Source organism: Myodes glareolus, chromosome 4, assembly GCF_982192425.1.
Source record: "Myodes glareolus chromosome 4, mMyoGla1.1, whole genome shotgun sequence".
NCBI classification, from domain to species: domain Eukaryota; kingdom Metazoa; phylum Chordata; class Mammalia; order Rodentia; family Cricetidae; genus Myodes; species Myodes glareolus.
Window position 1 is genome coordinate 25,280,650 of NC_142029.1, and position 22,266 is coordinate 25,302,915.

Genomic DNA, 22,266 nt, shown 5'->3' on the forward strand with positions numbered 1-22,266 from the left:
TCGAGGTCCTGGGCGGCCCCCATTCCCCGGCAGCACTCGGATTCGGGACAGTCGGATCCTCCGGTGAACTGTCCCGTTCGGGCTCGCTAGGTCCATCAGCGCCCTTTGTGAAAAATCCCCAATTGTCAGTTCCCTACGGAACAGAAGTGACTTCGCGAAGACTCAAAGGGAACACTTGGGACGGAGAACCCACACAGGGGGTCTCCCGAACCCCAAAGTTCTCATCGCTTTCCCCTTACTCCCTAAACCGGCGTCCCCGCCCCTCCTCTCTTCTCAGGTTGCCTTCCTCCTCCCGTGCCCCGCCCGGAGGAGGCAGGACCAGCGCCCCAGATCTCGCGAGAGTTCCCACAAGTCCCGCGAGACTCGCTCGCCGCTGCTGCTGCCGCCGCCTCTTACGTCTTTCCCTTTGACAAGTCGCCGCCGCTGCAGCAAAAATAGAAAGGACGCGGCTAGCTCAGCCGCTGGCCAGCCAGGTGTCGGGCGCTGGAGCCGCACCCAACCGCCGCCAGCTCCCGACCCGCCTACGGTAACGTTACCTTTTTCACCATCTGGACCTCCCGTATGTGTGCTCGGCTGGTCCAGCCGGGCCGCTTGGGGCCGTTCCCGGGCCGCCCGCCGAGTGGGGCTGCCGGCTTCTTGTAGACTGCGGGCGGAGGCCCGAGGAAGCCCCGGCCCCTTGGAAGCCTCTTAGAAGCCGAGCTACCCGCGGAAGGGCCGAGGGACCCGCCCCTGAATAGGCTCGCTGCCCGCGTCCCTTGGCTCCTCAGGGGTTGCGTCTGTGACCTTCTCCCCTTTATCCGCTAACGAGCGCTGCTCCCTTAGCCGGACTGGGACCGGGGAGCGGCTCTCCGCGCTCTTCATCTTGGGGAGTCGCGACTCCGGTGCTCCCGGTCGCCGGCCGACTTCGGAGGGGTGGAGGTTGAGACGATGTGTCTTTCTTGTCGTCTGTGCCTTTGGGTGGAGGCTGCTCATCCTTTCGGTAAACCTTTCTCCAAATCCCTCACCCGATAAAATAACAGTTTCTAAAGCCTGGGCCGCCTGGAGCGGAGACGAGAAGACTATTGTGTAGTCTCCGGAGTGAGAGGTGGATGGTAGTGATGACAGAAGCTATCCCAGGGAGCAGTGATGGGTGGCGGGTTCCCGGGAGACACGAGGACAGAAGCTTGGTTCTTACCTCTCCCAGGAGGTTATGTAAAGACGCGCTGTGTGTGTGTGTGCGTGTGTGCGTGCATGTATGTATGTGTGTATGTCTGTATATGTATATTAGCTGTGGAGCATAAGGATAGAATCTGCTTTTGCATTAGTTTCAGAAATGTCTGTAATACTTTGAAGGTGCATATAGGTAATCAAATAACAAGAGTGATAAATTTCAACGAATTAGCAACCCATCTCCAGAGAGATAACATTTCACTATTAATATTTTGATATATTTCTAGTAGGCCCTTTACGGTTTGGTTTTTAATAGTACTTGGTTTGTCCTTGAATGGTACATCCTCATTTTATATGTGTTCCCAAAGTGATTTGTTTTGTCATTCCTTTGGCCCACTTGATTAAACCGGTTACTTGTTCATTATCACTGTCTGTACCCTGCCATCACCATCTTTTATTATGCCTTCTTCCAAAATGATTTTTGCTCAAATGACTTTAAAAAAATCAAATGTTAATATTTTTCTTTTGGGATTTAATACCTGAATATTTTTATGGTTTTGTTTGTGATGAGTCCTCTAAATTGGGCCAGTATTTATGTAAAGCAAAAGCAATATTAATTACGATGAGAAGAAAACTAAGCTTCAAAGTTTTTAAAAATTGATGGTGATGTCCCTTTGATTATGTGTTTCCATACCTGTGTGCTTATACAAGCAAAAGTGCATGTCCTGTGTGCCTGTATTGTGCATAAATGCACACAAATGTTATACATGTTTGTCCTCTGTACCTGTACACACATTTGTATATCTTAGAAATAAGCTAAAATATTTTGTCATATTATTTGAGAAAGAAGCAACATTAGGTAGGGCAAAGAACCCTACCTATTATATATTATTATAATATTATCCCCAAATCACATGACAGGGTTTTGTGACAGAAAGTTATCTAGGGAGGTTGGAAACTTGGCATCTTTCAAAAATAGGATAGATTGTCAGTTATCATTGGATGGATGTAATTAGTAGCTTTTATAAATTTTGCTTCCTGTATGGTTCTTATCACTTGCTTCCTAAATTTTCAGTCTTGTCATTTACATGTGACACTAATCCATTGATTTCTTGATCATCTGTTTTCTCCGTGCAGACATGCTTGTGGCGTGTGGAGGAGAAAGCAATGGAAATGCATCACTTAAATTGCTCATTAATGTAAACATGTATGAAAATACTATTTTATTTAAGTGGATTTCAGAGAATGTGTTGTTGATTGGGCTGTACTGGTTAGTAGAAGTTGCATATAGCGGATAGTGAAAGCCTTGGTATATTAAGAAAAATGACTGGGTGCAATGGACAGCTGATATTTAAGTTTGGTTTTTTATAATAAAAATGACAATGTTGATGTATTTTGGGATAAGGTGAATATTGTGTTAAGTAAAAGCATACTTTTGAATCAAAAGTTGAATTAGAGTTAGAGGCAGAATGAGCAAGATTTCCAGGCCAGTCTTGGCTACATTGGAGATACGGTTTCATAAAATAATGAACAAACTCTTGAAATTCTGTAGGTAGACAACCATAAAAGGAGCAAACAGTTGAACAGATTTTTTTTTTTTTTTAGTTGTATATAAAACTTTGCCTTAACGCACCCATAAAGCAGTTTGTTTTGGATACCTCCTAGATATTATCAAGATCTTGAATAGAAATTATTGACTAAGTCATTTAAAAAGGAGATTATAAATTTAGCAAAGTCACTTAAGGTAGTTTTTTTTTTTAAACTGAAAGGAGAATGAAATAGGTACTTAAAAGATGCCCTTTTGGTTATTGTTTTAATTTTTTTCTGCTGGACCTGTAAATGAATGGGAATATTAAATTTCAGAGACGCTCTATCAGCAAATAAGTATGATGGTTGAAACAGGCGATGGTTCTAGGCTTTATTTTTAATTTTTTCTTTTTGAGACAGGATCTTATGCAGCTTAGGCTGCTTCTAACTCTAGCTGAGACTGCCATGAGCTCATCATGATCCTCCTGCTTCTACCTCCAAGGTGCTGAGGATATGGAGAATACTGGTGTGTAGTACCATGCCTGGCTTGATTTGTTTGCTTTGTTGGTTTTTTGAGGGTTTTTTGTTTGTTTTGTTTTGTTTTGTGTTTTGGTTGGTCTTACTGTGTAGACCAGACTGGCCTTGAACTCGTAGAGCTCTGACTGCCTGGATCCAGGTGCTAAGAGGTATCACTCCTGGCTAATTGCTAAGTTTCTCATGACTTTTTGAGTATTGGTCATTGATTTTGTAGAAATTCTCTCATTTTGGCTTATTTGATAGTTTTCTCATGATTAGATTGAAATTACGTTTTGACTGTATCAGTGCATTTTATGGGGCTCATGGTGTTGTTGTGTCTAGTTACTAATGATATTTTAACCTTAATTACTTTGTTCTGATGACTTCTGCTAGATTATTCTAAGTGAGGTTACTTTTTGTCCCTTTGTATTCTTGTTGATGTATTGATATATTTTCTTGTAGGAGATACTTTCTTTCAAACTTTCTCCTCTTGTTTGTAGCATACATTGTGGAAGTATTTGTATTTCCCTCATTCTTACATTTATGAATTGGACTTCATCTATAAAGGATTAATCCCCTTCCCCACTCATTTGTTAATTTGTTTTAGTATGGTGGTGTGGGTATTTGTTTGATTCTACTGACTGTTATCCAATATAATAGTATTATGTTGCTCACATTGTTCCAGCTTTGGCCTCTGGGAGCTTTTCTAGTTCCACCTTTTCCTGTCTCAGGAAAGTCCTGTAGGAGAGAGGAACAAATAAAAACTATGTATGTTATGTATATGAGGGTGTCATAATAATCCCCATTATTTTGTATGTTAAACTGAAAAGTTAGTAATAATATATTTTTTCCATTCTGCTTCCACAGGCTAGTAATATTCAGCCTGTTTTCTTATCCCAGTCCTGGGATCAACCACTTCTCCTGGGAGTTCTGGTACCTTTTATTGGAGACTAGTACTTAAAGTTGAACTTTGGATATTTATTCCTAGGTCTTTGGATAAATTAGGAAGTATATTTAAAAAGCTGACTCTCCTTATGTAAGGATTGCACGTCCATGGATTCAATTGGCATGATTGAAAATATCTGCAAAAAAATTACTTTTATCTATTTGTGTGTTTGTATACGTGTACTTGTGTTTGTATGTTTTTGTATTGTGTTTGTGTATGTAGTAATTAAAGGGCAACTTGTGAGAGTTAATTTTCTTCTTCTACTATGTAGATCTAGGGAACAAAACTCAGGTTGCAAGCCTTGGTGACAAGCCTTGTTAGCTACTGAGCCATCTCTCCTACCCTAAGTAAAGTAACTGTTTGTATTATATTAAGTATTAGATGTAATTTCTTATGTTATGGGTAGGTTGTGGGCAAATATGATATATAGGTTTTCTCAAACCTTTTTTTTATTCAGGTTAACCTTTTGTCAAATTTTTATGTAATCCTGAATATATAGTTATATAAAGTAAATATACAAATGAAAGTTTTATTGATAATCATAAACTTATTTTAAAATAGCTATTTGTATGCATATGGATTTACTAAAGATGAAAACAAATTTGAATATTGAGAAATAGGTGTGCTTACTTACTTTTATATAAGAAATTAAACTTTGGCTGAATATTTGATACTACAGGACATAGAGGTTCTTCCAATACTTTTTAGAATTGATCAATATTTTGCTTTTATGGTCAACAGCATTGATATTTCTGCTTCTCATAAATTCATAATACAAAATTGCAGAAGTATGTTTAGAGCCATTTCAGAAATTTGGCAAAGTCTGTCCTAATTTGAAATCAAAATTTAATGATTTTTATGTGAAAGTCAAACCAGCAACTTTAAAAATCAAATGTCCTAACATAGAACAATCCAGATATATATTAGCTTGATGCTTATCTGCTGAGGAATGTTGATAAAAATATTGGAAGTCTTATTTTCTGTAATTCAACTATTGTATTTCTGTATGAGTGAAACATTTTGTTTGCATAGTAAAAATACTGCAATCCGTAATTTATAGTAGCCTCAATCTGAGCCATGGTGTTTCTGGCATTTCTCCCTGGCATTGCATGGTGCCATGGCATGCACATGTACAGAACCAAGGCTTCAGTATGGTACAGCATGTAGTAGGGTGACTGCTGCTAGAGACTCACTGGGTTCATTCTTGTGTCCAGAAACCTATATTGTAGCTAGACTTTTGACCACCCCAGAATTTAGTTACATTATGGAATTACTGCTTACAGTTTAAGAAGTTGACTATAAGGGACCAGAGAATAATAGATTTTATTTGCCAGGGAGGGGGTGATTACTTTGGAACCTATTTCCTGAAGATACTGAAGGGCAATTATATTTATTTTTTGTACATTAAAGACCATGCATTTGTATCAATACCTTTTCTTCCAAAACTACAAGGTTGTTCTGACCTTCCCTGATTCCTTATTTGTATCTTGTTTCTGTGACAGAAGCCTGGATCTCAGTATAGTAACATACATTTATTAACTTTTGGAGCATCCATCAGGTAGTTAGTTTGCTAACTTATGAAAAGCATTCACTAAATTGATTCCGTGTGCAGTTATCATCTTTAGCCTTAGCTATTTAGGTTAGCTGTTTTACTCCCTGCTTTCTTTAGTGTGGCTCTGTTACTTTTATGCAGTGCACTTCAGTTCCTTTGTGACTTCTTTATTTTCTATTTTGATTTCTCTCAGTCCTGGTTGATGTTAACTAATTATTATGAATGATGATGATTTCAGAAAAGAACTCTCAAGTGTTTCACCTTGGGCTCAAACGTGGTATTCTCTTGCCTCACCTTTTGAGTGCTGGGGCTACAGGTATGAATCATCATACATGGGTGTTATTGTTAGTTTTGGTTTGTGAAACAGTTACTAAATGCCACTGCTGTTAAACTTTACTGCTTAAAACAATTACTCAGTATCACTCTGTCCTCCTTTCTACTGTTTTAATCCTATGTCACTATCTTTGTTTCTCTTTTTCCATGTCCACTAAGGTATCCAGAGTTTAAATTTACTTTTTATCTATTCCTCCATTATTTTACCCAAGTTAACAGATTATGCACATTTAAAAAAATTAAATGTGTGTGTTGCATCCCACAGTACACATATGGAAGTCACAGAACAGCCTGGAATTGGTTCTTTGCTTACATGATGTAAGTTTCGGAGATCAAACTTAGGTAACAGACTTAGTGGCAAGCACTTTTACCTGGTGAGACATCTCACTGGCCCCTACATTTTCTTTTATTCATTTTTTCTCATGTAATTTTTAATTGACTTATAAACTACATACCATAAAACTTACCCTTTAATTTAATTAATTAATACATTACTTTTGAGACAGAATCTTAGTATGTTGCCCAGGTTTCAGATTCCTGGCCTCAAGTGGTTCAGCTGCCTCTATCTCCTGAATAGCTGGGAACAGGCATATACTACATACATCCTTTTAAAGTGAGCAAGCCAGGGTTGTGTAGGTGCTTGCTTGCTTGCTTCCTTCTTCATACACGTCTCCCTGTGCCTTAAATTAGAGGTCCTCATGGATCTTTTAAATACTGGGTTACAGGACTTTGCAGTCATGTAGTTAAAAAAAGTGTATTCCTAAGGTTGTGCCTGTTATCACCACTGTCTAATTCTAGAACATTTTATTATCCCCAAAAGAAACCTTGTGATCATTAGCAGTCACTTCCCAGTCTGTATTCTGTTCTACTTTCTATGTGGATGTGCTTATTCTGTTCTGGGTATTTCATGTAGGTGAAATTGTATAATATGTGGTCTTTTGTTCTTAGTTTCTTTAAATTAGTGTAATTCGTTCAAAGTACAATTATGCTGTAGCATAGCTTTAGTTTTTTCCCCTTGGCTAAATGATATTTATATAACATTTTATTCATCTATGTTTCAGTTGATGGCCATTGGGTTTTTTTCTACTTTCACTGAGCTATATCTCTAACTTTTCTATTCCGTTCAACATGGAGAGTTTATCATAATCTCTTGCATTTTTTCACTTATCAGTAATGTATCCCGAAAATGTTGCACAATGGTTCATTCTTTTGAAGATATATTATCTTCATACTTTAGATTTTTTTTTAAATTCTTTTTTAAATAATAGGGTCTTAATATATAGGCCATGCTGGCCTTGACTGTGTAGACTATGCTGGCCTTGAACTTGCTGAGTAGGCAGACTATGCTGGCCTTGAACCACAGAGATCTGCCTACCCTGCCTCTAGAGTATCTTTTTTTTTTTTAAACCGGCTGTATAGATACAGCTACATCTGTGTACAACATATGGTTGTTTTCTGTATTTTGCAGTTAGAAACTTGTTTCTATAAATGACCTTGTAGATATCTATTTTTATGTTAGTAGAGGTAAATGATATATCTTTTTAGTAGAGTTCTATAAGTAGGATTGATGGGTCAGAAGTTTAATGCCTATGTAGTCTTGCTAAGTATTTTCATTTTTCTTTATATATGTTCTATCAGAAATTTTATGAAAGCAGTTTTTTCGCTATAGGCTTACCAATAGAATGTATTGTCTTTTTAATTTTTTCAGAGATAAATGATTAAAAATGCTTTGTAATCATTGTGGAAAGGCTTGTGGTTTAGTGAATTGTTATAGATTGAAAAATATATTATCCCCCAGTCTTGTACTGTTACATATAAATTATTATAAGTGGGTGAAATTGATTAGAATATAATTTCTAGCCTAGTCATGATTTCTTATTTGAGCCTCTTCTCATTTAAGATTGATTCATAATGCCTGTATGCTAAAACTCTTGAAGTGGTTCCCGAAAGATATCTGAATTTGGAAGAAAGAGCTTTTCTTCTTCTCAGATTTGTTAAAATAATAATTATTGGTTCACTTTTCATGATAGTTAACGATATTTTGAACAACACATGCAGTACATATTGACATCTTTGGTACCAAGACTTATTTTTACCAGCAATGGTAGTATTTGTAATTTGTTACAGTTCCTGTAAGCAAGAAGACCAATATTTTTTTTAAAGATTTATTTTTGTTACTTAAAAATATGTGTATGTGAGTGTGTGGGTATGTGCGCATGAGTGCAGGTGCCTGAGATAGCTAGAGACACCGAATTCCCCTAGAGATGGAATGAGAGGTAGACGTGAGCCTCTTGTTGTGGGTTCTGGAAACTGAACCGCAGTCCTCTGTAAGAGTAGTGTGAACCACTCCAAGCCCCCCAGGAAGACCAATATTAAAATGAAACTGAGAGTTTAAAATTCAGGGTTAAGATGGTCCTATCAAATTTTACTGATGCCATGGAACTAGGACAGCTAAAGTCATCTCCTTCACAGGGTAGCAAGTAAGACTGGGGATTTAGGTTCTTTGCCAGAAAGGATACTGCTCCAGGTGCTAGGAACACATTAATTAAAAGTCAGGGTTGAGGATGTAGCTCAGTGCTTGCCTAGCATATGCTAGGTGCTGGGTATGATCCCCAGCACTGACAAATTAGCCAGTGCATTCTTGCACTTAAGGAACTTATATTTTAGTGGTTTATGATTGATTGATGGTTCCCAGGTAAACAAGTGCTAGGTGCTTGATTGTGAATAGAACCAGTATTTGTCTGGTGGGGTCTTAAAATGTCTTTGATGCTGATACAGACCTCAGATAACACTTGATTTTGGTGATTAGCGGTCTTCACCAACCTTTTGTGTCTTTTATTTCTTATTTTCTTACTTATTTGCTGTTCTGTGGATTGAATCCAGGTCTTGTGCATGTTAGGTAGACACAATACCATGGAATTCCATCCCCAGCTCTCATTCCCCCCTTCCTTCATTTCAGGCTTATTTATTGTATAAATTTGAGGTATACTGTATGATTTTTAGTGAAATGATGATTTTAGGTAAATATTTTAAACACCCATTTTACATATGTATGCATGTATGTATGTATGTATGTATGGTGTATGTGTATTGTGGGGTAGGCCAGAGGACAACTTTAGGAGTTGCTTCTTCCCATTTGCTTTGTTTTGAGGCATGGTCTCTCATGTTTCTATGGTTGCACTGTATACTGTATACTTCAGGCTAGCTGGCCTGGCGATTCTCCGGTCTCCTCCTCTCATAGGAGTTCTGCTGGACTTAGAGATGTGTGCCATGATATGTTGTGTATGCACTTCTACTCATTGAACCATCTCTTTGGTTCTTCTTTTTGAGACAGTCTCTTGTGTAACATGGGCAAACCACAAAATCTGTTTCAGGTTTCCTAGTGCTAGGTTACAGGAGTGAGCCATCTTTTCAAATTTGCTTTCTTCATTCCTTTTTTCCTTCCTCTTTCCCTTTTCCTATCTTACTTCTCCCTCTCTTTATCTTCTATTACTGTGTAACCCAGGCCAGTTTTAGACTTGTGATCCTCTTGCCTCATTCTCCTGACTACTGGGATTATAAGAATCTCTCTTTCTCTCTCTCTCTCTCTTTTTTTTTTACAATCAACTGAAATATGCCACTGTATAGATCTCATTTCTTTATTCAGTCATCTGTTGATAGCTATTGTCTTAATTGCTTTTTTGTTGTTGTGAAGAGACAACATAACCAAGGTAATTTATACAAGAGTTTACTGAGGCCCATGGTTCCAGAGGGTGAGAGTTCAGAATCATCATGGTGGTGAACATGACAGCAGGGAGGCAAGCAGGCATGGTGCTGGAGCAGTAGCTGAGAGCTTACATTCTGATCCACAGGCATGAAGCAGAGAGAGTACTGAGAATGGCAGGAACTTTTAAAATCTCAAAGTTCACATCCAGTGACATACCTTCTTTAACAAGGCCACACTTCCTAATCCTTCTCAAACAGTTCTACTATCTAAAGACCAAGCATTCAAGTATATGAGCCTATGGGGGCCATTCTCATTCAAACCACCACGTCTTGACCACTGTGATAATATCGTAGTGCACATGAGAATCTAGATATCTCTGGGAGGTGCTGATTTTACTTCTGTGGACTGTATATCCGGAAGAGCCTTTAAATTTTTTTGAGTAATTTCCGTAATGAATATTCTAAGATACATTATTTTAGCCAGTGGGTGTCTATATCCTCCTTAACACATACCATTTTATCTTTTCTTTTGAGACAGTGTCGTATGTAGCCCAAATTGGTTTCTGCTTTGCAGCTGAGAATGACAATGTTCTAAATTCTTTCTTCTTCTCTCCCCCCGCCCCCATTGGTTTTTCAAGACAGAGTTTCTTAGTAGCTATGGATCCAGTCCTGGAACTCATTCTGTAGATCAGGCTGACCTTGAACTCACAGAAATCCTCCTGCCTCAGCCTCCTGAGTGCTAGGATTAAGGTGTGTGCCACCATTGCCTGACCGTTCTAAATTCTTGATTTAAAGTATTGATTGAAGGCTGGAAGTGAGCCTGAGTGATAATTGTAGTTCTATTTTCTTACAGTTTTTAATTCTTTTGGAAAGAATAAGTAAGGGAGAGTGATGGAGAGATGTGTATAATTTAATAATAATATGGTAGAGAGTAGACAGCTGCATATGTAAACTATAATGCTGTTTATTGGACACTTATGTAGGCAATAGTCTGAGCAATTTAATTTACTATTTTTAGATTGAGAAAATTGCTTAATTTTGAAGTATAAATTTATTGTAGAATGATTAAATCTAGCTAATTAACGTGTATTTGTTACTTTTTGCAGCTGTAACTTAACTAACTTGTACTTTTTAAACATTTTTCTGTGTGTTATTTAAGACTCCTTTAAATCTGTAAACTATTTTGCATATGAGGAAATTGGAACACAGAGAACACAGGTAGTTAGTTAATGATGCTGACTGAGAACTCATCAGTGAAATCAGTGTTGACACAGATATTCTGGTAAGCAAGTCACAGAAATAGCTGCCTCCAGGTGATGGTTTTGGAGGTCTGAAATCTCATTCAAGTAGTATCCTATGGGTTGGACCATTTTTACATGGGTGTTGAGGAATTCAGAATTGATAGTAATACAATTTTTAGGGTCTACATATTTGGTTTGATTTCGAAAAATATGTGTCTAGTTGTTTTGCCAAGAAAAGGAATAGGTATTAGGATAGAACAGTAATTAGTGAAAGGATCATGTTTTGCTACAGAAAAATTATCATCAGTGGATTCTGAAATGTCAAGGTTTTCTTGGTAGACCTTGAAATTCAACACTAACAGGCAAGGTTAAAAAAAACTGTCTAAGAGCAGAGACAAGCTGAAAAATAATTCATATAAGTTGTTAGAGGAGAGGGCCACTTGTTTGTCCCAGCCACCCGGCTAGCTTAATCCCAAAATAACCACACAGAAACTGTATTAATTAAATCACTGCTTGGCCCATTAGCTCATTAGTTTCTTATTGGCTAATTCTTTTTTTTTAAAAAAATTATTTATTTATTTATTGTGTATACAATATTCTGTCTGTGTGTATGCCTGCAGGCCAGAAGAGGGAACCAGACTTCATTACAGATGGTTGTGAGCCCATGTTGTTGCTGGGAATTGAACTCAGGTCCTTTGGAAGAGCAGGCAATGCTCTTAACCACTTAGCCATCTCTCTAGCTCTTATTGGCTAATTCTTACATCTTAATTTAACCCATTTCTATTAATCTGTGTATCACCACATGGTGGTGGCTTACTGGGTAAAATTCTAGCTGGCATCTGTCTCAGGCGGAGGATCCATGGCTTCTCTCTGACTCTGCTTTCTTCCTCCCAGAATTCAGTTCTGTCTTCTCCGCCTACTTAAGTTTTGCCCTATCAGGCCAAGGCAGTTTCTTTATTTATTGACCAATACAAGCAACACACAGAGGGGATGCCCACATCACTAATTTTAGCTTTTTATTCTATAAAATACTTCTGGTAGTCAGGCAGAAATTATTCTCATATTTGATAAAATTCTTTAGAGGGGGAGCTGCTGGGAGTGTTGAGTTGCTTAATCCCCTCACCTCTCAGCCAGAGCCAGGACCTTACTCTTTCTCTGGGACACTGCTAGAGTGTGAGTGGTGGACTTCTGCATTGTTGTCTTTGCAGTTTTGAGCTTTTCAGTAAGTGATTGGGCCAGCAAGGCAGGTCACTAGGTACAATCCCTTACTTGCAAGTATAGTATTCCATTTGTAGAACCCAGTTGTGTATAGAACTGACTCCTGTTGCTTGTTCTCTGACCTATACACATGTATCACAGCATATGTCTCTACCTCCAAACAAACAAACAAACAAATACAAAAAAGGTTATTAGAAAGTTATTTGACTTGATAGCAAGAAGGTAGTTGGTATGCTGAATGGGCCAAGATAGCCTGTTGTAATTAACATGTTCCTTTATTTTTGTTTTGTTTATTGAGAGTATGTGTGAGTGTGTCAGGTGCACTCATGCACAGTGGCCAGAAGGATTCCAAGGAGATGGAATTACAGGTATTCACGGGATACTTGGCTTGTTGTATGGTGCTGGGAACTGAACTCCAGTGCTTTTAATCTCTGAGGCACCTCTCCTGGCTCCATTGGCATGTTCTTAAAAAAAAAGGGAGGGGTGACAGTGGAAGTCTAGGTTTTACTTGTTTGTTTTTTCCCCAGTGTTGGGATTTTTGTCTTGCTGGGCAGGTGCTCTACCTGTAAGCTACATTCTTCATCCTAAAGCCTATTTTTTAAGGTATTTTTAAGACAAGAGTTATAATTTAGATATAAAACTGAATACTGACAACTGAACTGTTGTAATATTTTTAAAACTGGTGTTTTATTTTTTAAAATTATTATTTTGAGTCCGGGTCTCAATTTGTAGCCCTGGCTGACCTGGAACTTATTTCATAATCTTAACTTTCAAAGAGCTGCTGGCTTCTGCTTTGAAGTGCTGGGATTAAAGGTGGATACTACCGTGCCTGGCCCACAGTGTTTTAACTACAATGTCTAATAGGCTGTGGCAATATTAAAGTGGTTTTGATTATGTTATGGGTTTGTATAGAGCTGAGAGCTTTCTGTTCCTGGAAGTTGGAAAAAGACAGTCTAGTAGCTTCTTAGTGAGTAGATGTAAGGGAGTAGGGAGATGGCATAAATGTTGGTTTATGCATTTTGAAAGCAGCTTCAATTGTTTTGGTTACATTAACATTATTCTGAGATAGTGAGAAGGTATGCAAAATAGAGGAATAAAGTAAGATAGGAATTTCATAGAAGCACTTAGCTTTAAAGTACTTGGTTACCAACAAGACATGACTTTGTTTTCCAAAATTTTAATTGCTGAGTATTTTGTATTCTTATCTATTATTTTTAGATGCCTTTCTGTTCTTTCAAAGCTATTTTATTTTCTTATGCTTTCTTTTACTACTTTTTAATCACTATCTCCCACTTGTCTGCTATCTTTTGGATTGACTCCTTATTTCAGAGTGAGCAGGCACGACTTGGTTTTTGTACACAAGATAAAACTAGTTGCTTATGAGCTCAGTGCACTCGAGTCTTATGCCATAAACCTGATGATGATAAATTCCAGAAGTACTAATGGCCCATAGTACAAGAAAGTAATAGTGACTGCAATATTGTTTGCAAATCTGCACTGTCTTTTCTGTGAATGTTGTTTTAGTAAGTAATTAAAAAAATAATTTGAACCTTTCTTCACAGAAAGCTTTTGGTCAGCATGCTGTTAAAGAAGTTGTAAGTAATAGGAATTATATAGGCAGGTTTAGCAAGTGGATTGCTGGTGAGCGTCTTGTCAAAGAGATTTTTTTTCTTAAAGCTCTAGATAAAACCAAGGACTTTGGACGTATTAGGTAAGTGTTCTACCTTCACCTCTTTCCTCAGATGATTTTTAAAAATAGTACTTTAACTATAATATGATTAGATGGCCACTTTTGTCTGACTATGAGTTTCTCTCTTTTGAAAATATGTAGAGATTATATTCATTCAGTACTAGGCAGCTAGTTCAATTCCCAGGCAGCATTCTATCTTAAAAAAACAAAACAAAACTGTGTAGTGGTGGTCCATGCCTCAAATCCCAGCACTGTGGAGGCAGAGGCAGGTTGATCTCTGTGAGTTTGAGACCAGCCTGGTCTATAGAATGAGTTTCAGAACAGCCAAGTCTTGAAAAACTAAACAAACTTAACAAAAAAGATTATTTCGGGCCTAGATAGATGGCTCAGCAGTTAAAAAGCATTTGCTGCTTTTCCAGAGAATCTAGTTTGGTTCCCAGCACCCATGAGATGACTTACAACCACCTGTAACTCCAGTTTCAGGGGCATCTCTCCCCTGCTCTCTACAGGCCATAGACATACTACACATGGGAAGTATACATACATGAAGCCACTCACAAGTGTACATAAAAGGAAAATAAACAAATCTTCAAAAACAGAATATTTTAAGCATGTGTTTCATAGTTCAGAATTAAATATAATAAAGGGTTATTTATTTAGGGGAGACTCATAGATCACTGTCCTAGATCACAGTCCTCTGCACAAACGGGGAACAGAAACTGAGTTTAGCAGCCGGAAACGAGCTGGAAGCAAGAGAAAGAGCGCAGGCTTTACAGCTGCGTTTATAGTATAAGAGACCATGCCCAAGTGGGCTGGTATCTTAAAGGCTATTGGGTGAAGGAGCTGAAGGGGCTCCCACAGCACTTCCCCCTTTGTTTAAATAAGAGAGTTTTAAACCCAATACAAAACTGTATACACTAGGAACAGATATCAAGTATAAGATTAGAATTACAGTCAGCATAAACAATATTAAGTAAGAAACATATGCTAAATGTTTTAATAAACATTCTATCCTAAGGAGTTTAAGTGTTGTATTGGAAATGGCTTGGCAAGATCATAAAAAGACAGTAACTGTGACTATCTAATCTTCAACCCCATTCAAGGACTGAGAAGGGAGATAATGTTACTTGAATAGTCAGGAAGCGCAATCAAGCTGCTTCCAAAATGTACAGTAGATGACAGAGACTACTAGCTGCCTGAGCAATCACTCAAAGTCTCATTTGCAATGTTGAAACAACCAACTTTGGCTGTGGTCTGTAGTAATTGACAGATCATTTTCAGAGGCAGGAAAATTTTCAAAATGGTCTTAACCTGTCTTGGCAAAATTTGATAGTCTTTTTTCTTGTATCCTGCTTGTCCAGTCTGAACATCATGCACTTTGTCAGTGGTGAGGCATGGGCAGTTTCTTGCCCAAAGGCCTGTTGTGCCAAGAAGAAGTCAAACTCCAAGTGAAGTGTCTTTCATGTGCAATGCTCTCTCAGGAATAGATCGGTGCTGCCAGGAGTAATCATGTCTCACGTCAACAGAATCATAAATTATTTAAATGCCAAGTTCCGCAGATCTTTGAAGTGGTCGAAGGTTACCTATCTATGCAGAGTACAATCTCTATCTAAAGAAGCTAATTAGTCTGACTGAAAGTATAACAAACATGAATGACTATTGACCTTTAATATTTAATACCTATATAACTTAAAGATTAATATCTCATATCAGAATATTAAACAATCTTTAAACAACTGTGCAGTAAAGGAGGACAATGACATCAAAATGTAAACAATGTATAAATAAATACCTTAATCAGAGGTAGAAATATATAATGCAATATAATAAATATGTCCTTAAATTGTATCAATATACAGAATGTATTAAACAGAGGTAGAAACATGCATGCATACAGTATGACAAAATAACTTTGCATAGGTTTACAAATATTGTAAAGAGAAATAACAAATGCAATTTGAATTTGTATCAATATACAAGGAACTATACTTGTAAATTGTCCATAAATAATAACTCACAAGTATTCACTCTATTGCTCATTTATTATTATTATTATTATTAGTGTGAATAAGTTCACACTAATTTATCTATTCCATTCAATCTTTCCCCCTTTTTTTTGAGATCTCTAGGCTTGCATAATTTCCACCCCAACTCCCAACCCTATGTAAGTAATAATCAACCCCTAAATGTTGTCTCTAACCATGAGGACAAACTTTGTTGGGAGAGGGGATGTCGCTTTCTAGAATTGCTTCCTGCTGTCATGTGGGCAATTTTTTTTCCTATGGAATCCTGTAAAAGTAAAATGATGGTTAAGTTTAAAGATTGCAGTTTTGTATAATTACAAATGGTCTCTGAGTAGTTGATAGGGTCTTTTTGCTGGTTTGTTTGTTTTGAAGTTCTTATTTGGAGTTTTAGCTAGAACATTGTAAAGAAGGTGCACCATTTCCACAGCTGGTACCCAAAAACTGGTCTCATAGTAGCGTTATCAGCATCATACCATCATATCAACCAGGTGGAGTTGTTGTGGGGCCCCATATTCTTCCTGGAATCATCAAAGATTACTGCAGAAAAATCTACCGTTCATTGTGGAAAACTTAAGCATTACTCATATAGACATATATTCAATGAAAGATACGATATAAACAAAATGGACATGGAGAAAAGTAAATTATTTCCTTAAAAATCTATCTGCTTTTTGTCCTATACCAGATGATTCCTGACAGAAGACAGAAATTCTGAATTTTTCTTTTAACAACATGCTTGGATTTAGAGAAGAATAGCCATTGTCCAACTCCAAAGCCAGCTCTTATTTTTAAGTAGAGATGTGTGTCCAAATAATCAAATTTTACCATGCAGATAATACAGTATCATAAGGCAGATTTCTCTTTGCTTGTTGATTCTTTCTGGATAGCTGTCTTTTTATCATAAGTCATTAAGATGTTCAAGGTCTCTCCACTCTTTGAAGATAAATATTTTCCTGCAAAGACAAGAACAGAACTCTGCCCCAGCCCTTATGAGGTTTCCTTACCACCAGTATGATTTTCACCTCTGTGGATGAGCCGTCATTTCTCTTTCTTAAGAGATTTTTCTTTTTCAAATAGAATCTTTATTAATGTTGATGGTATCCATAACTTTTCTTCTCTTATAGAAACAAGAGCAAAACCCCTTCCCCAATGTTGCACATCTCCTGGCTTCCATTGTGAGGTTATCCTCAAAATAATCTGGCTGATTTAATTCAAAGATTTTTCTATTATCCAGTGTCTGTCTGCTGCTGTTGTCCCTTTCTTATTAGCATTAAAAAAATTGAAGGTTAATAAAACATTATGTAATCTATTTCTAGGGATATTTTCTATCTTTTTCTGTTTGTTTAATATAATCCTTTATAGTTCAGTTTGATCTTCCTATAATTGCCTTACCTGTAGGATTATTTGCTATACCTGTAATATGTTTTATATTATAATAAGCAAAAAACGGTTTCATTTTCTTAGACACATATGCTGGACCATTGTATGTCTTTATTTGTGCAGGTATACCCATGATGGCCATTACTTCTAATAAATGTGTGATTACTTAATCAGCCTTTTCTGAGCTCAAGGCAGTTGCCCATTGAAAACCTGAATAAGTGTCAATGGTGTGGTGTACATATTTTAATTTTCCAAATTCTGTAAAGTGGAACACATTCAGCTGCCAGATCTCATTCCTTTGAGTACCCTTTGGGTTACTTACTACAGGTAATGGTGTTTTGTTATAGAAAGAGCAAGCAGGACATTTCTTTAATCTCCTTAGCTTGTTGCCATATAATAGAAAACTCTTGTCTTTAAACCTTTGCTATTGACATGATGTTTCTTAAGAAATTCTGAGGCCTTCAGCACACTTCCAATCAATAACCGATTGATTTCTGCATTACCTTGTGGTAGAGGACCTGGCAGACCCATATGGGATCGGATCTATGTTATGTATATTGGACAAAGCCTATTCCTGAGTATATCTTGAACCTCAATGAATAATGAAGTCAATTCTGTATCACCTGGTATAAATTCAGCAGTTTCAATATACAAGACAACTCTTTCTGCATATTGTGAATCAGTAACTATATTGAGAGGTTCTTCAAAATCCCTTAGTACCATGAGAATAGTATATAATTCTGCCTTTTGGACAAAATTATAAGGGCTTTGTTCTACCTTACTCAATTCTTCTTATTTGTAACTTGCCTTTCCTGATTTATTTGCATCTGTATAAAATGTAAAGGTTCCAGTTATTGGAGAATCACGTACAATTCAGGGAAAAATCCAAGTAGTTCTCTTTATAAGGTTAATTCTATGACTTTTGGGATGATTGCTATTAATTTCTCGCCCACAATTAGCACAAGCTCTTTGCTAAGATTCATTGTCTTCACATAATTTTTTTCAATTTCATCAGCAGTAAAAGGAAGTATAATCTCTGCTGGGTCTATAACTGCTAGTTGATGAAGTCTCAATTTTCCTTTTATAATTATTCAGAGACCTTTTCCACATAAGTTTTTAATTTTTTACTTGGTTTATGTGGTAAAAAGATCCATTCTAAGGTAATATCTTCCCTCTGCATTAAAATTCCTGTAGGGAAAATTCCGGAAGGCAATATGACAAGAATACAATTAAGATTTGGATTCATTCTATCTACATGTGCCTCCTGTAATTTCTCTTCAATGACCATCAGTTTTTTTCTTCTTCAGCTGTTAATTTTCTGGGACTGTTTGTCTTTGTCACCATCTAAGGTTTTGTTTAAATGAACTATTAGGTCAGGTGTTATCTTAACATCTAGTTGTAGACGGGAAATAATCTCTTAACAATTTTTGAAAGTCTGTAAGAGTCTGCAATTGGTCTGTCCTAATTTGTGCCTTTTGTGTTCTAATTTTCTATAAACCTGTTTTGTAACCTGGGTTATTGACAGAATCTCTTCTTTGCTTTTTTTCAGGAGCAATTTAAAATCCCCATTTGGGCAAAACCTTTTTTTTTTTTTACTTCAAACATTCTTTCTAAAGTATCTGCATTTGAGTCATAACAAAACTGTGTCCATGTAATGGTAAATTAAGAAATTGCTTGTGTATTATTTCCAATGGCTGATTTACAAAGTATTTGCACGGGTTGGTACTATTGAGTATTCCCTGTGGGAGGACGGTTCACTGATATCTCTTAGTAGGCTGAGAATTATAAGTAGGTACCGTGAAAGCATATTTTTTATTCTTCTAAAGGTATAGTGGAGAAACAATCCTTTAAATCAATAACTATAAGAGGCCATCCTTTTGGTAATGGAGAAGGCAGAGGAATTCCAGACTGTAGAGGTCTCATAGGTTGGATAACCTTGTTGACAGCTCTTAGATTTGTCACCATTCTCCATTTTCCAGATTTCTTTTTAACAACAAATACAGGAGAATTCCAAGGGCTGATTGATTCTTCAATATGGTGAGCATCTAGTTGCTTCTGTACCAGCTGTTCTAAAGCTTACAGTTTAACCCATATGGGTTTCTCAGTTAACCATTTTAAAGGCAAGGCTGTTTGTACCTCAGAAGGTTTGCTGGTTGTGTTCTTTTACAGCCTGAACGGCTGGTGACCTTTGTTTGCAATATTTTATAATATCTCTCCCAGAAACTTGAGTTTTGGGGACTGCAGGAATGTTAACCTGGGTATTTCATTGCTGCAATAGGCCATGGCCCCATAAATTCACTGCAATATAAGCTACATATGGCCTCAGCCTTCCTTTCTGTTCTTCTGGCCTTATGCATTCAACCCACCTCTTGCTTTGTTTTACTTGAGATAGGGTTCCAATTCCTAGGAATTGGGTATCTGCCTCTTAAAGAGGCCAATCTGGATGCCAGGAGTCACATCCACACTTGTGTCTAGAATCCCTCAATTTTAATGTCATTTATATGCACTCTTAGCTTTGGTTTTTGATCATTTATAATTTATAAAAGTCTGCCAAAATATATGTTTTCTATTTCCTGCTGGAGTTTTTTTGATTCATTCTATAGGTCTGTTCCACCATCCAGAACAGGGTGGTTTTTGTTTTTTTTTTTTTTAATTAACAGTAGACACTGGATTGTTTAATTTTCCTGGTGAGACCTGTTGTCCACAGTGACTGGGAATGACTGGGCCTTGTTTGTCATCAGGGCCTGCAAAAGGCCCCCCAAGGAGTTTTTCAGTCATATCGGGTTGCCTTGTCTCTTTTTTATCAACCTACATTCATTGGTCCAATGTTGACCTTTGCCACACCTCCTACATATACCAGATGGCTGAGTTCTTCTATTCTTGCCATTTCTACAGGAGATATTATTCCTAGGAATTCTTTGTCTACAATCCCTTCTTAGATGTCCTATTCTTCCACAATTAAAATATTTGACATTTTGGTGTCTCCTCATACCATTAGAAATTGCTTCTCCTACCCAAGCTTCAGTACTATAGTCAAATGTTTCAACATTCATTGTATGCAAGATCCATTCATCTTTGGGTGCTAATCTAACCTTAAAGGCCCAAGGATCTTCTTACATTTTAAGTTGGCATTTTCAAAAGCCAAGGATTCAATTAGTACACGTCTAGCTTCAGGATCTGTCACTCTTATTTGTACAGCCTTAGTTAATCTTTGTAAGAAGTCAGTAAAGGGTTCTTTGGCCCTATTTAACCCTAATATATGACTCAGTCCTCCTTCCTAGTTCCAAGCATTTAAAGCTGCTGTGCTGCACAGGGACAAGGTGCGTTCGTCGTTTGAGCCTGTTCCTGAGTTTCAGAGTAATGACCTTTGCCAAAAATTTGATTTTTGGACGTCTCAAATCCTTTTGCTTTCCCCTATTGCTCTAAAATTTTTGCTGTTTCTCTCCAATAACACTTCAAAAGCAGCTGAGCTCCATTTTCTAGGACCACTGAGATTAATTAAAGCCAGTTGTGTGGAGTAGCCTTAGTGCTTGAAGCCCATGTTTTCACCATTTCCCTGACAAAAGGTCAATGTAGCCCATAAGAAAGTATTGCTTGTTTTATTTCTTTTAGATCGCTCATATGTATTGGTTTACATGCATATTTTTTACTACCTTAGGGTACTTTGTGCCAGATGGTCTTTCTGTGGAAATTACTGAATATGCAGTTGTAACTCTGTGTAAGTCATCCTGGGGTCTGGCATGTACTGATGAGGCTAAATCCTGTCCTTGTACTTTCTGTCCCTGCTTATCAATTTCAATAAATTCCTCAATCTTTTCAATTCTCTTTACTATTGACTTTTTTTAAAGTCTGAATTTCCTGTAATATCTCATCCTTGGACATATCACAACTTTTTAACAGAGTTCAATAGTTAGATTCAACAGTAAAAATTCTTTCAGATAATTTTGTCAAATTGATGCTATTTCTCTCCTTAGTCTTGAACTACTTTCTTAATGAGATAATATTGAAAACAGCTAATTCCTAGAGTCAAATAAAGGGAAAGAAAATAACCTGTCTCACACAATACCTTCCATAATATAAGCAAAATGATTATTGAACTCCTTGATGTTATCAGTCATTTTTTGTAGTTTTTCAGATCTTACCTGTTGTAATTAGAATGAATTGGAGTAGGTGTAATAATTGTTATCAGCCAGCAGATGATACATGGTGTAACAGCAGTTACAGATACATGGCAGAGAGACACTAGCAGCAGTGAACAGCATGTGTTGTTTAATTAGGTACTGAAAAATACGCTTTTTAAAAGATATTAAGAGCAGTTATTAAGGTGATCAAATGATTCCAAGAGTTGGGGCCCAGGAAAAAAAAAAGAAAACCCAAAATTTTCTGTCAGTGCAAGTTGTAGACTGTATACACTACAGGAATCGTAGGGAGCAGTGTGTGGCCTGGTGTGTAACGCACAGAGAGGCAGTGTGTGGGTCGCGAACTGCAGAGCGTTGATCAACAGCCTGTTGCATCTGAGGGCCAATGAGAGCCGTGGGCAGGAGAGTCAGTGCCCAATGCGCCATGCGGCTGGTGAACTGAGCCTAAAAAGTGTGGATTGGTCCCCATGTTCAGGCACAAAATGATGACAGAAGTTACAACATAATCTTACACTAGTTCAGAATTAAATAAAATAAAGTGTTATTTATTTAGGGGAGACTCACAGATCACTGTCCTTGATCACAGTCCAGGAACAGAGTCTAGCAGCTGGAAGCACGTGTTGGGGGGTAAGGGGGGTGGGGAGAGAGAGAGAGAGCAGGCTTTACAGCTGCATTTATAGTATAAGACACCACACCCAAGTGGGCTGGTATCTTAAAGGCTATTGGCTGAAGGAGTGGAAGGAGCTCCCACAGCATATGTTGATATAAAAGTTTAGAAAATAGAATAAAGAACTTTTAACATACCAATTTTGAGCTTCAAGAATTATCAACTCAGTCCAAATGTGA

At 37.4% G+C, this 22,266-nt stretch overlaps 1 protein-coding gene across 8 annotated transcripts in view; it reads left to right on the forward strand.

Moving 5' to 3' along the window:
- Window positions 1-374: 374 nt before the first annotated feature.
- Herc1 (HECT and RLD domain containing E3 ubiquitin protein ligase family member 1) overlaps window positions 375-22,266 on the forward strand; it is a 172,436-nt gene continuing 150,544 nt past the window's right edge. For 7 of the 8 annotated variants that reach the window (XM_048423144.3, XM_048423145.3, XM_087905330.1 and 4 more), the window contains exon 1: window positions 375-526. The gene's annotated coding sequence lies outside the window, so the exon portion shown is untranslated. The remainder of the gene's footprint in view (window positions 527-22,266) is intronic. The other variant, XM_048423150.3, reaches the window with a different exon arrangement.